The sequence below is a fragment of the Rousettus aegyptiacus genome, unplaced genomic scaffold (assembly GCF_014176215.1).
Source record: "Rousettus aegyptiacus isolate mRouAeg1 unplaced genomic scaffold, mRouAeg1.p scaffold_m13_p_2, whole genome shotgun sequence".
Taxonomy (NCBI): Eukaryota; Metazoa; Chordata; class Mammalia; order Chiroptera; family Pteropodidae; genus Rousettus; species Rousettus aegyptiacus.
In genome coordinates, this window is record NW_023416295.1 from 38265633 (window position 1) to 38282205 (window position 16573).

The 16573-nt window shown below is 29.7% G+C and overlaps 1 protein-coding gene across 1 annotated transcript in view; it reads right to left on the reverse strand.

Annotated features, from left to right (window-relative positions):
- ZNF804A (zinc finger protein 804A) overlaps window positions 1-16573 on the reverse strand; it is a 231436-nt gene that overhangs the window by 193907 nt on the left and 20956 nt on the right. The gene's annotated exons all lie outside the window — the stretch shown is intronic.

Below are 16573 nucleotides of genomic sequence, written 5' to 3' on the forward strand. Positions count from 1 at the left end.
CATAACATTTTGTACTTTAACATATTTATAGTATTGAAATCTAGGCAATAATGGGTAACTCCAAGGCCCTCTATTAGTCTGGAATATATTCCTGGCATTTGTTTTCCAGTATTGTTCTGTTTTTGCTGGAAGATAAGGAGCGAAAGGGGGTTTCCCTCCATGCTTTACTTAGGTAAATGTTAAAATTTCCTTTTCGACAGCATGGATGGATATTGAGATTATCATACTAAACGAAATAAGTCAGAAAAAGTTGAGAATCATGTAAGTCCACTCATGTGTGGAATATATAACTGAAAGCAACAAACAAGACAAACAAAGCTCATAAACACAGACAACAGTTTAGTAGTTACCAGAGGGAAAAGATAGGGTAGAGGGAGGTGATAAGGGTAAAGGTGGTTGAATATATGGTGACAAAAGGAAATTTAACTTTGAGTGGTGAACACACAAATGCAATATACATATGACATATTATTAAACTGTCCACTTGAAACCTACATAATTTTATTAAACAATGTCACCCCAATAAATTTAATTTAAAAAAAATTATTTTTACTGTTAGGAAATACACTAATTCAAAGAAGCCTAGAAATGTACAAGGGTTACAGGTTGGTTTAGGACATTGAATGGCTGCTAGTATTTCATAAAATATAAACAATATATTAACATACAATCTACTACTATTTTAAGAGTTATTTAAAATTATATCAAATTTCGATATTATTTAATTTAACAGTGATATAGTTATTAGAATGTTTTCACAGACTAAAGATATATTTTCTTAACTCTGGATTGCATCTTTCTTAAATCTAATCTGTGAAAAATACCATATAATACTTTGCCTGTTTTAATCAATTTTAACAATCAATATTTTTAAATGGCTTATCTTGTTTATGTATAATATGTTCAAAAATGCTTTTACATGTTCTTCAATAGCTCCTGAAACTTTAAAGATTTTTCTTTCTGATTGTCCAACTTTAAAGTACTTTATTTTAACATGATAGCCTTACTCCTATCCGTTGGATCTTCAGGCACTTAGCAGCCTAATATATTGGAAATAGATTTTCAAAATGATGAATGGATCATTAGTTGCATAGCTTCCATTATATGTGATAGACAAGTAGACTGAAATGGGTTTTTACATCTTTAGAATTTTCTTTTAACATTGCTTTTATGTAAGATTGCATTTAAAAGCAGTTATTTTATAAATAAAATAATTTAGGATATTTTTAGTTTTTAAAATTTGAAACCACAAAACACATTAAGCATTTTCTTATACTTTCTTATATTTCTATACAATAGTCTTTGAGAAAGTAAGAGGTTAGAGGAAAGTGACATCAATAGGTTCTTGTAAACATTCAGGTGAGGTGTTTAGCTTACATTTCTCGCCCATATTAAAATGGAGAATGGAGGACTCCTCATTCTATGACTTAATAGTAATGACATTGGACAAGTCACAGACTCTCTCTGGATCTCGGTATTCAAATTTCTAACAGAAGTTGAATAAATTATGTCTATGATCTTATCTAGGTGTAAAAGACTATAAATCTAGGAGAGATAGAAATCCTCTAGGAATGTATCATATCAGTCCTTATCAGTCAATCACTTATAGTTCAGTGTGATTCAATGGAACCTGCTGCAGTGCAGAGGGCCTGGTAGCTAAAATGAGAGACTGAACGAACCATTAAGCAAAAAAAATCCGAAAAGACTAAATGGAGTCCAAGAAAAACACTGCTTATCAGTCATTATTTTATCCAGAAATTACTTGAAAACATATTTTTAATATATCGATTTCAGATCAAATATATGATTTATTTCTATTTTGTGACTAATTTCTACTTATAAGTCCCTTAAGAGATAATTCATCCTTTTATCCACAGCATCTAGCATAAAGCCAGGGACATAATAAATATTTAGCAAACCAGAACAAACAATTTCACTGTATACACTCTCGTATTTTTCCTTCTGTGTCTAGAACATCCATATATATTCAGTAAAGTCACCTGAAATTTACTCCAACAAGGAACTTCAGAAAATTGAATGGAATGTTATCAGTAGAATGATTAGAAATTAATGTCCAGAGTTTATTGTATTTAATATTGAAGCTTTGACTAATATTATTATGTTTATAATTAACTAATAACAACAGATTTTCAATATCAATGGTATATAAAATTATAATTGTAGTGCAGAGTAATTGTTGTATATCTTTATGAAACTGTTCTTTATTACTTGTTCATCTCACAACTCTCAGTATCCTAAACACATTTCTTTTGGTCATCTATCTAGTTTATTACAAAGTTTCCACACAAGGCTTTGAAAAATGCAGGAAAATCTCCCTAGACTTTTAATTTCAGAAATTTCACTTTATGAGTTGGCTTGAAGATCAAATTCTAGAAATGATAGCTGGTTCACATATCGAGTTCAGCTATATCATCTTATAAATTTGTAAGCTAGCCAATTTGGAACAGATGTTTACAGTTTTAGACAGTAAATAGAAATTTTAACAAAAAAGTAAATCTTGATTAAGTTTATCTTGAGTTACACATAATTTAATTCAACTGTGTTTGATTATAAGCACAGAATCATAATACATGAAGCATTCCTTAAAAGCATACACTATCTCACAATACCATCATAAATATTTTCACTTTTTTTGTTTTCTTTTTGCCAGTTCATATGTAAGCATATTTTATATTTTAAGTGTTACTGTTTTTACTTAACACTGCATTAGAAGTATCATATAATTATTCAGGTTACTACATATTCTTTACACATGATTTTTATAGCTAAATTAACATTTTAAAAATTGGTGTGTTAAAAATCACTTAATGATACCCCTAAGGACATAATTTTTTTCGGGTATGCTCACATAGTTAATACAACACCTATATGTATGCATATAATTTAATATTTTTAATTGTTTATTTCAAAAGTTATTACAAGTGAGATCCTTGGGTTAACAGGATATACAGCTGTTAATTTAAATGTACTAATATGCATTGAAAATAAAAAATTCCAAAAATAGTTTCTCTTTCTTTCATAAATTAGACATAGTTCCATACGAAAAACATTTTGTGAAAATTATACAATTAGCATGTGAAAAATTGTTTTGATTTTGCTGTTTATTTTATTCTTCACAATTTAGTTGGCAATAAGTTTTTTGGACAATTTTAATGCTTATTCTGTTGAGTACTCTCTATCGTGGGTGGTATCAGTAGTTTATGTTTTCGAATTTTGTAAGAACCTCGTTGCCATAGTGACCATGAAATGTACATTACTATAGTAAAAATAAAATATAGAACCAAATTTCAAAAATCAGTGCTTAAATTGTTTCTTTAAATTCACATGTTCTTCTAGAGCTGGTGGGGGAGGGGGCACTTCATAAACCACTCTATAATTTCTTAAAAAGAAAACCAGTTTTACCAAGAAAATAGATTAAATTTTGAAATTATGTTTTTACTAAAAAGTCTACATTATACATTTTTTAAAGTTTATTTGTAGGCTTGATAAATGCAATAAATGCAAGTATATAATTGATACAAGAAAATTCTAGAAAAAATATTTGGTAAAGTTTATAATTTATTTTATAAGGAAATAGGATTTGGAGATTAATATTAAAATCTGACTGAGATAACTAAAACATCGAAGAATTTTTTCAAAAAACATTAAAAAAATTAAATTTATTGATGAGTTACCATGTACATTGGAAATATAAAAAAACTGGAAACCAGAGATCTAGGAAATAATCAAGTACTAATGCCAACTTTCTCAATAGTGTCTATACAAAATTTAAGATCTTGAGCTACAGATTTGACACTGTATGGATTACAGAAGACAGGAACTATAACAAGATGCACCCAAGGTGTGGAAGCTAACAAAAAAATCCCAATAGAGCTGGAACTTACGGGCTGACAGACAGAAAAAGGGAGAACAAAAAATAAAATGTCCTTTCCCAATTCTTCTTAAACTGCTTCCTCTAAAGATATTGACAACCTGACATATTGCCAGTATTTGTGTTAATTTTATATCAAGCAGAAAATAATAAAAACTATGTGTCATTTAAATTTTTAACCCTTCAAAAGTGCCAAAATTCAATTTACAGCGTATGTTCCAAAACTAAGGTATTTAAAAGAATTTAAGATTGTCTCAGGTTGGCAGACAAAAGGAAGCACTGTATGAACTCAACCTCAACCCAGAGCATAAAAAATGTCCATAAGTGAAATTCAAAAAAATAATTAGTACTTCATTATAATATAGAAGAAATTAACACAGAAAAAATACTTTTACACACACCCACCCACTCACACACACACACACACACACACACACACACACACAAAGAGAGAGAGAAAAGGTACCATGCATAAAAACTAATGTAAACAGCAGAAATAGACTTTGGCTAGTGTAATTATCAAAAACAAATTTAATAAAGATAAATAAATATAGTAAATATATTTTCTATAGATAAAAGAGAAATTTGAAAAAGAACCAAATGCAATTTAATATCTTAAATTATGACTAGAATTATTTTTTAATGGACAGATAACGCAGTAGTTTAGATATAACCGACGAAAGATACAGTAAACTGGAAAATTTGTTCCAAGAAATTATTTATATTTCTGCCCAGACACATAAAAAGGGATTAATTTCATCATGTGGAAGAAATGGTGGAAAGGCTTGATACATATCTAAACAAAATTCTGAAAGGTGATACTAGTAAGAAGGGTGACAATGCAACATAGAAAGAGATGATAACTGAATACTTTCCAGAAATTTTGAAAAATATTACAGTTCTGAGAGTCCATCCATTCCTAATCAGGATAATTAACGAGAAATCTAGGCCTAGACATGTCACAGTGAAATAGCAGAAAAGCAGAGAAAAAGAGATATTAAGAAAAGCAAGAAAGAAAGCATAAAGCAGCATCAAAAGAAAGGTAATTAACTTGGCCAGTGATTTGTCATTAGGAATGACAGAACTTAGAAGACATTGAAGGAATACCTTCAGTGAGAGGAGAAAAGTAACTGCCAATCAATAATTCTTTACATAAAAAATTTAATTTTATGGACAGAAATATAAAGATATTTTGAGAAAATACGGGGGAAAACATTTTAATCAAACAAATGTAGTCACTAAAGTAAATGTTAATGAGTATATTTTAGAAAGAAAAACTGACCATAGGTGAAGCTAATAAAATGCAAGAAGAAATTTCAAGTTAACAGATAGGAAAATTAATCTGTAAACCTTTTAAATAATTATATTTTTATGAAACAATACTTATGTCTGATTTGAAGGGGAAAGTTAGAATTTAAATCCTAGACAGCAGTACCAGACAACGTAGATGAGCTCCAGGGTGAAGGCTAGATGGCAGCACTAAATGATTCTGACTTTTAATATTTAAAAGAAAAAAAAAAATCCATGAGTTAAATTTGGATGTGTTAAGTAAATTACAGTCTAATGTACCTAGAAAAATCAACAAAATAAATAAATAAATAAATAAATAAATAAATAAATTTATTTTATTATTATAAAATATAAATATATAAATATATATTTATATATATAAAATATATAAATATATATTTATTTATTTGCATTACATATATATATAACTTCCAAGTAATTAGAGAAATAATAATATTCAAAAATATTTCTAAATTATCATCCAATTCAAAAGAAAGCAAGAGGGATTAGGAGGATCAGAAAAAGCTGAACAAAAAAAATAGCACATTATACTATTATAGAAATAAGTTCAACTATAACACTAATCACTCTAAATATAAATGAAGATAACATACTTTGTATGGAACTGTTGAAAAAAAATGCTGTTTCAGGTCCAGAAATCAGATGAGAGGAGAAAAATTTTAATCTGATAATGGTCAAGAATTTGTCAAATTTTTCTGGATCCTTCTACATAATCTACTACTTTTGTTAGTTTTAAACACTACAAAAAAGGCATATATTCTTTTGAGACAAGTCTGAGTGTTTACATCAGTAACCTCAAATTAGTCCTCATCCAAGGTTGACTGTCTCAGTAACAGGCACTACTATCCACAGGTAATATTGAAAATCATCCTTGGCTCCCTTCTCACCTTTCTTCTCTGGTCCTAGCTATCCCAAAGTCATGATGACTCCTACCATGCCTTTGAATTTATGATCTCTCCATTTCGAACTTCTCTATTCAAGTTCAAACTGCCCTCATCTGAACTACTGCAATAAACATGTAAAGTCAACCCATACACACTTTGAATATCATTTATTCTTCATTTTATAGTCAGAACAAACTTAAAAATACAAATGTAATGGTTTTATTCACATGCCCATAACCACTCTTAAACAGCTTTATTGAACACATTGTTTTGAGGTAAAAGTAAAACACGGTGTAGTCATATGTAATGGTTTTGCATTTCTGGTTCTTAACCTATTTGGGGGGGAGGGAATTTCTTATTAAACAAACCTCTGTCTTTCTTACTTCAGCCACCTGTGTCATTTTCAATTTTTTCAAATACAGAATCTCTCTCTGTGATATAGTACTTTCGGTGATGTCTCATACTCAATCCCTTGACTGCACACTTACCCTTCTGCTGTTAGAGAATATTGAACAAAATTTATGATTTGTTATAGCAAATTCTCTTATAAGCTCTCATAGCATAAAACTCTTCTCTTATAACAATGACAATGTGATATTTGCTTTTGAAATTGTTTAGCTTAATGACTGCCTAATTCAGCAGGTCCAAAATCCAAAAGGTAGGACGAGGGGCTATTTGTGTTTACTATTTTTCCCCAGAGATGACAGGTATATGTGAGAAATTCTCCACTGAATAAATATTAAATAAACCAGTTTTCTTTGTTTTAATTCCCTCTAAACTCTTCTGGGGAGTTGAAGTTCTCTTCACTACCACATTGGTTTAATGAATCAAGAATCACAAGCCTGGTAGTTCTCAAGACTTGGATTTTTTACCTAGTTGGTATGTTAACTTGAAGAGATTTCTAGAACAAGTCCACTTTTAATCTCTCTTAGTTACCTATGCAATCTAGAGGATGCTTAATAATCAGGGAAAATTTTTAACTTACGATACTTAAGACTTTATTTAAAGAGTATATTTTTCCCTTCCTTATACATGCATAATTTGCATGGTGTGTTTACATTCAATAATATCCAACAAATGTCAAGCTCATACTAATTGCATATTATAGATGCAATTAATTTCAAGGTAAAAATCTCTGAAAACTATTACAAATTTGTTAGGGAAGAATGGAACATGGATGTAAAAGTTTTCAGTAATATGTGAAGTTTAAGTAACAAAATATTTCTATATAATAAAACAGCTACTCAAAAGCAAATTAATTTGAGAGATATATAATTAAAATAAAATGTGAATTCATCTTCATTTTGGAAGCAATAAGTCAACATATTTATTCTTTCTGGAAAAAGCACAAATGTGAAATTTTGATATACTGATTAAATTCAATTTATGATTCACTTTCATGTACTAACGAGAGTAGTCAAGATAGATCATCTTAATGATCAGAGTTGACAATAAGATGATAAACAGAGCATAATTAATGAATTTCTTATTTAGCCTTCTCTGCTACTGGCATTATACCAGATTAGATTGCTAGCATTAAGCATCATCTTAAAACAAGTGTTTTGTTTAACAGTATGTTTATCCATTGCAGTTGGGGCTAAATTTGACATTGGGAGAAATTACATGCAGAGACTCACCTGAGATAATATAATTTTAACTATAAAGAACTATGCATTTATTGTTAATGAGTTTAAATTCTTTTCTGATTTTGCATAACAAATATACAAATGTTATTGAATGTCTTTTTTCTGCTAATATTCATCTTAATTTTTACAATATTGAACAGTTCCTTTACATAAATGAACATTTTGAAGGAAAGTAAAATAACTTCTATTAGTATTATAATTTTATTCCACCAAACTATTTTAAGGTGCAATGGTTGCTTAATGCTACTGTGTGTATTTGTTTAAAACATGACCTTTTAATAATTAGATACAGAGGCTAGAATCTATGCTCTCATTTTCAGTTATAAAGACATTGTTTCTGGGTTTGTGACCATTACAAAAAAAACTGTTAAGAAGACAGCATGAATAGATAAACATTGGCTTCCTATTTATTAAGTACATATTCTGAACATTGTAGGTTTTCTATTTCTATGTAATTCATATGCAGAAATAATTATTTATGGTAAATTGTATATCTTTCTTTCTATGGTTAAGGAAAAACTATTTTCCAAGATCATTAAGTTTAGTATGAAACTGTGGATTTTTAACTTCTATGAGGTAGAATACATCCAAAGGAGCTTTAAAAATCACAGAAGTATAAATTCTCTCAGTTGTGTGTGTGTGTGTGTTTCTTTAATGCAGTCTTTAATAGAGCTTAAAACTGAAGAATGAAATGTAGAAATTTATTAAATGAACATTTTTACTCCATCAACAATGCTGGTAATAAAATATTCAAGATGCACTGCAAAATACAACTTAATCGCAACAATGAAGACTGGACGATTATAAGCAAAAAACATGAAAATTACTCTGCCCTCTAACTATTAAATATTAAGAAATCCTCATTATCTGTTGATGTTTAGCTTTCAGAAATTTTAAATAATTTGTCTTTAATTTTTTAATTTAAATTCATTTCTCAGAATAATGTTAATAGTAAAATACTAACAATATTGCTTAAAATACATTAATGAAAGAATATATTACTAATTTGTTAAATAGTAATAAATAATATAAATTAATTTATTCCACTCAACCCTATATTATAAAAAGTAGCTTGAAACAAGATTTATGAAAATGTGTTCATCTTAAAATTGTAGCTTCTTTAGTTATTTATCCACCTCTCCATCTGCCTGTCTTTAATTTTTAATTATAAATAACATTTATTCTACATTAATCTTTATGTAATAAAAACTAAGCCATTTCTCTAGATTATTTTGATAATACAGATCCAGCTGATATCTGCTCTTTCTCAATCTGAATGTAAAAATCACATTATATAATAATTTTAATGTTTAAGTTGACTATAATTTTAACAATGAATATTAACACATAGGATTCTTCATGAAAATAGAAAGAAATGCAACAATAAAGTGCTTAATAATTTTGTATAATCTGGTACGTAACTTTTTAAATAAAATGTAAATTCTAAAACTATACACTTTGTATTATTGGAATTGATTTTTAGCAGAAGACACGTGTTTATTATTATGTCCATCCTCCTACCCTTATATTGATTCTTAATATTTTCGTTTGGGTTATCTTGAATTAAAAACTTAGACGTCTGAAAAATTGAATTGTTCTGCTAATATCTTGAGTATTCTTTGGTATAATCAAAGTATTCTATTTGTTTTAATGATCAGAAGCAATAGAAGGACATTCTCAACACAGATGGAACAATCAGTGCTATAAGTAACTCTGAAACCCAATATGCAGAAGCAGTTTGCATACCAGCCAACCACCCCCATTCACCAAAGTGGCATATATGTCAAACTTTATAATGCAGCATCAATTATCATTAATTAAATGAGCTGCTATACTCCCTAGTTATAAATGTCAGTACTACACAGAAACTAACCCCAAATGATAAATAGAAAGAAAAAGTATGGCTTTATCGATAGCCCCTCATAGAATGAAAAAAAAAAAAAAAAAAACCTACAACAATAGTCTAGTAGTTAAAACACTGCAGATGGAACTGCATTTTTTAGTTACAACCTGGCACCTACATTATGAATTATTCAAAACTGTATGAAAATGTGTCTTCCCCAGATTGTAAGTAATCCAAGCTGGCACATGAACTCAGTCTTTTATATTCATTGCTGGTGCTCTGAGAAAATACGATACATGTAGACATGCATGCACATTTTTTGTGGAAATACTAGAATTTAGATAGTTAAGATTATATTTGCACCAAAGTGAGATGAGAAACTTTCACAGAAGACTGAAAGCATTGTATTTACAACTAGACTATAGATATTTAGTACATATTTTTAAGTCTATCTTTTATTGTGGTAACATATGCATAATACAAAATTTACAAATTTAACCATTCTGAAATATATACCTCACAGTCATTAAGTGCATTAACGTTGTTGTGCAACCACTTGTATCTTGTTTTAATCAACATTGCATTGAAAAATCAACAGCTGAATAAAATAGGGGTGGGGGCAAAACTCTACTGACAATTTCAAATGGATCAATGAGCCAGCATCATTTTAATTACTCTTATCAATTAATTATGGAGAATCTTGACATGCTTGTAAGACTTATAACAGCCAGAAATATCTAAGAATTCTTAGCCCATTTGGCTGATATTTGAAATAAACATATCGATTGATATCTCGATACTATTCTATAAGTATCTCTTGATAATGATTTCCTCTTAAAATTATATTACTTTCTTAAATTTTAGTGCCTAGCAGAATGTTGTAATTTGAGTAATGATGTTCATTTAACCTATTCACCAGACAACATCATTCATAATCTTACTACTGACACTTGACACATGTGAAAACTTAACATGGTTTTCATAATCATTAATCTGATCCTAGGAAATATATGAGTTAATAAAACAAATGTTTCTTGAAACAATGAACAGCAAATATGAGAGAGGTGCCATATCTTTGTTTAGAATTTACATGTATTTATTAGAATGGCACAAAATAATAAGAAGTCTTAAATAATTTCTGTATTTTTTTCAAGGTTGTTAGCTAATCTGAATATGACAGTATTAGCCAAAGCAAACGGTATATAATTAGGAAATGTTTGTTTGTTTTGTATTTGAGAGTGTACTTTTTCTTTCATGCAGGAATTAAAACGTACTTTGTTTTTATTTTACATCAGGTTCTTAATTTTAGAAAATTTATTAGTAATATCTCATAACTCCCCAATATTTTATTCTCTTAATATTTTATACATATTAACTTTTATTTTACTTTTGAACGCAGGCAGTGAAATTTTATTTACTCACTGTTATATGGATTTCAAGTAGAAAACAACTGATGTTCAGATATTTTTAGTGATCTCTTCCATTATTAAAATAAAGAACAGTCCACTACAAAGTAAATTGTGCTCATATAGTCAGTACTCACTTCAGCAGCAAATGAAGAGAAGAACTTTTTTGTCTGCCTGAGAGCATATGGCTTTTAGTTTGTGTAGTACTGCTGTTGATACGAGGAACAGATTGCTCCAACTCCTGGTTTCTCTATGCAGTATCACATATTTGTCATGTGAGTACCCTTTCTTCAAATGCCATTTTCTAGTTTACTTTATAGGCAACAAATGAATGGCATTTCATTCACTAAAGATTGTTTCTAGAATCTGTTTCCTAGTTCTAGATCCTTTTCCTTCCTTGGTTTTATTTTATGGTTACTGATTTAAATTAGTTTCGAGAGAATAATTTAAAGTGACTAACTTTTAGTTGATCTTAAAACACACACAGACACACACACACACACAGAGACACACATGCCCTGTTCAAATCAATTAGCTCCTTCATTTACAGTGCTTTGTATTGTTCATACACACTTAATATCACAGACCTGAAAGCATCCTCCAAAGAGCATTTACTTTGAATGTCATTGATGGTCTCTAGAGATACAGTAAAAAAGAATGTTCATAGATAGATATCAAATTCCTCCTCTAGAATTAAGGAATAAAAAAGAATGAGAAAAGAATGAATTCAGATTAAGTGAAAAAAAAATGTCAACTTAAAACCTCAACTGGAAGAAATCACCAAATTATCTTTTCCACTGTAAATTTATAATGATGATGGAACTTATTAAAGAAGTTAGAGTCTAAGCTTGTGGCCAGAAATTGTTCAGCAGTAGACAATATGAGTTCTTTCTAAATTCCAGGGTATAAATCCCATAGAAATGGGAAAGCACAGAAAACTGAAATGAGGCAAGAAATGCCAGTGATTGTTAAAGTATGTTTTCTAACCCAGACCTTATTTGTGACCTCTTAATCTATATATCTAGCTGCATGATTGAAATATTTGTGAAAAGTACTTCATGTTCAACTTATCCAAAAGCACAATATTTCCTATCATCACCTCCTTTGCTGTAAATTGTGTTCACATTTGTAAATTAAAGGAGAAAAATTTAGGAGCATTCTTGGCACACCTTTTGATTCTGTCCCCCATATACTATTTATCATCATCCTGTTGATTTTGTTTAGTAAGTGTATCTTAAATCTGTACACACCTCTCAGAATATAATCTTTTAGTCTAAGCCATCCTCAGCTTAGCCTACAATTGACCCTTAGCTAGTGTGTCTGTATTTGTTATTATACACTCCCCATCCCATCTTTTCCAACACTAAGCTGAACTGATATTTTCAAAACATAATTAGATCATTTGTTCTATATACCTTCTTAAGGAAACTCAAATCTTGCATTTTCTGGAACTACACACTGGTATAATCTCACATCTACCAACTCCTCACTTACTCGAAAACCTCTAGTCATACTAGATTTCCTTCAGTTTCTGAAGAATGCTAAGCTTCCTCTCTCCAAAGGCGTGTGTCCATTCTGTTTTCTTGGACTGAATCTCACCTTCCTTCACCTTCGCCTATTTATGATTTACCCAGCCTTCCTTGCATGCCACACTGTATCCACGCTCTCATCTGTTTGTCCCACTCCTTCTTGGCACTTTAGATAGTTTGCAATAATACCTATTTTGGGTTGAATTGTGTCCTCCAAAAAGATATCTTGAAATCCTAACCCTCCGTATCTCTCAGAATAACAATATTTGGGAAAAGGGTCTTAACAGATGTAATTAGTTAAGATGAGGTCAATTGGAATAGGTTTTAACCCAAGATGACCTGTGTTTTATAAGAAAGGAAGTCATATGACACATAAGGAGAATGTCATGTGAAGATACAGAGACATGCAAACACAGAGATGAAGATATGTGAAGATGAAGAGGAGATTAAAGTTATGCTGCCTGAGGCTACCAGGAGCTAAGAGGAAAAGAAGGGCTCTTCCCTAGAGGATTCGGAGGGAGCATGGCCCTGACAATACCTTGATTTCTGACTTTCAGCCTCAAACAATGGGAGAATAAATTTCAGTTGTTTTAAGCCACGCAGTTCGTGGATCTGTGTTATGGCAGCGCTGGGAACCTAACACAACATCCTTCACGATTAGTACCTGCCTCCCTGCCCCTCCCCAATAGACCACAAGTTTCACAGGGGCAGAGAACTTAATTTGCTTTTCACCACTATTACATTTCTGGCACCTAACTCACAATGGATGCTTACTTACACAGTAGGTTTTGAATAAATATTGTGAGTAAATGACTATACATAAAATTTAACTCAAACACTTCTTTATATTTGATTTTAATTAAAATAAATAAAATTACCAGTGCTTTCTCAAGGCAACTTAAAAGCTAGTTAAGAAAAATTATTGAAATTGACATAAAAATAAAATAATGGCTTGATATGTGTCCAAATATGTAGGAAATACAGCATTTTCAATAAAGAGTGAAAATTTATTGAAGAAGGTAGATATGGTTTTCAAACAGAATTTCTTTTATAATTTAAAATATTATGTTAATGTTCAGTGCACATTTGAGGTTCCTTTTGGTGCAGAGAATTTATCTCAACAGGCTCCATTTTCCCAGGTCTTGATGCAGTGCTCAGCACATTGTAAGGTTCAAATTTGACTCAATCTTTAATGACTTTTTCAACAACATTTTAAAGAATATTATCAGAAAGCTATAAATGAATATAGTGGAGAAAGATGTACTTCACAGGACTATAATGGCTACCTATCTTACAACACAATGTAAAGATACAAATAATGAAAAATAGATTAAATCTTTATACTATACTTATTTCCAGGTCTGCCGTTATCAGTGCATTCTATCAATGAACTTGACAGACTAGCATAGTGAATATGAGCTCTGGCTCTGGAGACAGATAACTTGAATTTGAAGGACATTTTTAAGTTAGATATAATGAGAGTACCTTCCAAACAGGGTTGCTGTGAAGATAAAATGTGTTAATCAAACAAAACGCTAGTAAATGTGTCTAGAACATACTATGTACAAATTAATGCATAACTGCAAAACCACAGGGGACATCAAATAAATGAAGTTTCAAAATGTTCAAACCCCCCAAAAGTTTCAGTCCTTCATTAAAAATTATATTGTCTTTGGCTATGATAAGATTTTTTATTGCATTTAACTTTCACCCCTTATACTAACCCAGTCTCTGAATTTGTTTGATAACACTATTAAGAAGAAAATTCAAACTAATATCCAATACATACATGCACTTCTATATAGCATAAAACATTATAAAAACATTTTAAATGAGATAATCATGAATACAAAAATTATTTTTAATATTTCTACTCATGCCCTGTAAAGTATATTGCACACTTTCTAGAGTGCATGCACCACAGCTGGGAGCCAGCTGCATCAGACCATATAGTCTAGAAGCAAAGGACTGAATCTTCATTGTCTTCCATTGTATTAAGGGTACCTATAGCATAATCTGATACACAGAGGTAAATAATAGGTATATCTTACAAGAATATAAAAATAAATGACAATATGCACTCCAGAACACATATATCCTTTCTCAAGCATCATACATGATTATTCAGAAACGAAGTCTTAGTTAATTAGACAGAATGATTAGGTAGGAACTAAGTCTTTGAATTCTAAATCCAATGCTCTTCAATTACATCGCTTTGTCCATCTAGAAATATAGATGAAAGATATATAACTTATGCAAATATATGCACATATATAATTAGTAATATAAATATTGATAACGGGAAATAATGGGTTATTAGGATTAATATGCAAGTTTATAAGGTATTTGACTAAAAAATTGTTATGATTTTCTAAACTTAAATCCTAAATACCTAAATATTAAAAAACAATTATCAACCAGAATTGATAAAAATAGGAAGAAAAAAATTTTATCAAAAAGTAACTTCTCTAAATGATTCTATATAAGAAAATTAGATGAATAATGCTTGATGAAATACAACAAAATTGCAAGAGTATTTATATATGTGTACATTATATTTTCTTCTAATTTTCTGAAATTTCTAAAATGGCAGAAATTAATGGCTATGTATATGTATATATTCTTTCTGTCTGTCGATGTCATTACATATTGATCAATCTACCTACTTTTGTACCAATTATCTATTAATTATTTTGATAACAAGAAATTAATGATATAGAAAGATAAAATCCATTAAAAACCCAAATAATCAATTGTGAAATAAATGACAGCTATGTTCCTATTAAACATTAACCACAATTGAAGATAATAATTGTTGATAGGCTATATAATAATCTATCCTTTCCCTTGAATTTAAGGTATATAATAATTTACCCTTTTCATTGACTTTTGGAATTATAAAAATATCAGTAGGGTGTTCATGTTTATAACTGATGAAAGTGATAAGTAATCATGCCACTTTTTATCCTATCAATAACTATAACACTTTTTTACAGAATGTATATTAAGCTCTTATTTTACTTAATATTTTTTGCTTTCTATTTGAAATTCTTTTTTCCTGTCTCTCCACTTGTAGTCACATTGTATTCTCCTTGAGGATGACTTTCAACATTCTCAAGCAAGAAGAATAGGTATGGTTCCACACTTGGATGACTAATCAAGTACTAGAGGTTCAGAAAGAGGGATTTATTTGATCATGTTACTACCCTGCTTAATTCATTGTTGATGAATAAACACATGAGTCCATTCTGTCAATTTTAATGAGAAATGATTGTAAAGTAAAAATTAAATCAGTTAGCTTCCTATCTACTGTCAAAAACACAACCTTATTTTCACTGAAAGTCTTTCTTCTGGTGAAAATCATTGCTTATACCTTTGACCCCTTTGTGAATCAATTTGCAGAACCAGCAGGTTTTTAGCAGAAAATAAAGCAATATATTTTATTCCATATTTACAGGAATCTGTAACACAATTTGTTCCTTTTAATTTGTAGTGAAAGAAGTTGATAAATTGTAATGTATAGTTGGCATACAAAACAAATATGAGGGACTTATAGGCAATACCACAACATTATCATTAAATGTGATTACTCTATTTTTCAAATATTTCCACACAAACTATCTTTAACAATTTGCACTTTTATTTAGTAAAGTATTTATTATCGTTTCTCTGACATACCTATATAATCATGTGAAATAAAGTTAAAACTTAAAAATGCTGCAATACGTACTTATATGGGGATAGCTGTACACTTACCTTTGGAAATAGACACTGATTTCTAATTTGATATGTTTTTGTTATTATGTATAGATTTAATTATAAATTGTTTTAAGGGTAGAATGTAGAACATGTATTTTGCAAATAAAGTCTAAAATTTGCATTGTATGATTAACTAATTTCTGTTCCAGTTATTCTTTGCAAAATAAGTGCTTATAGCATTATTATTATAAAAATTAATATAAATAGCTACCATTCTTTTGTGTGTTACTAAAACACAACCTAAGACAAAATTAGATTGAACCACTCATAAACTTTTATAATCTCTGGCAAGATTCTTAGATT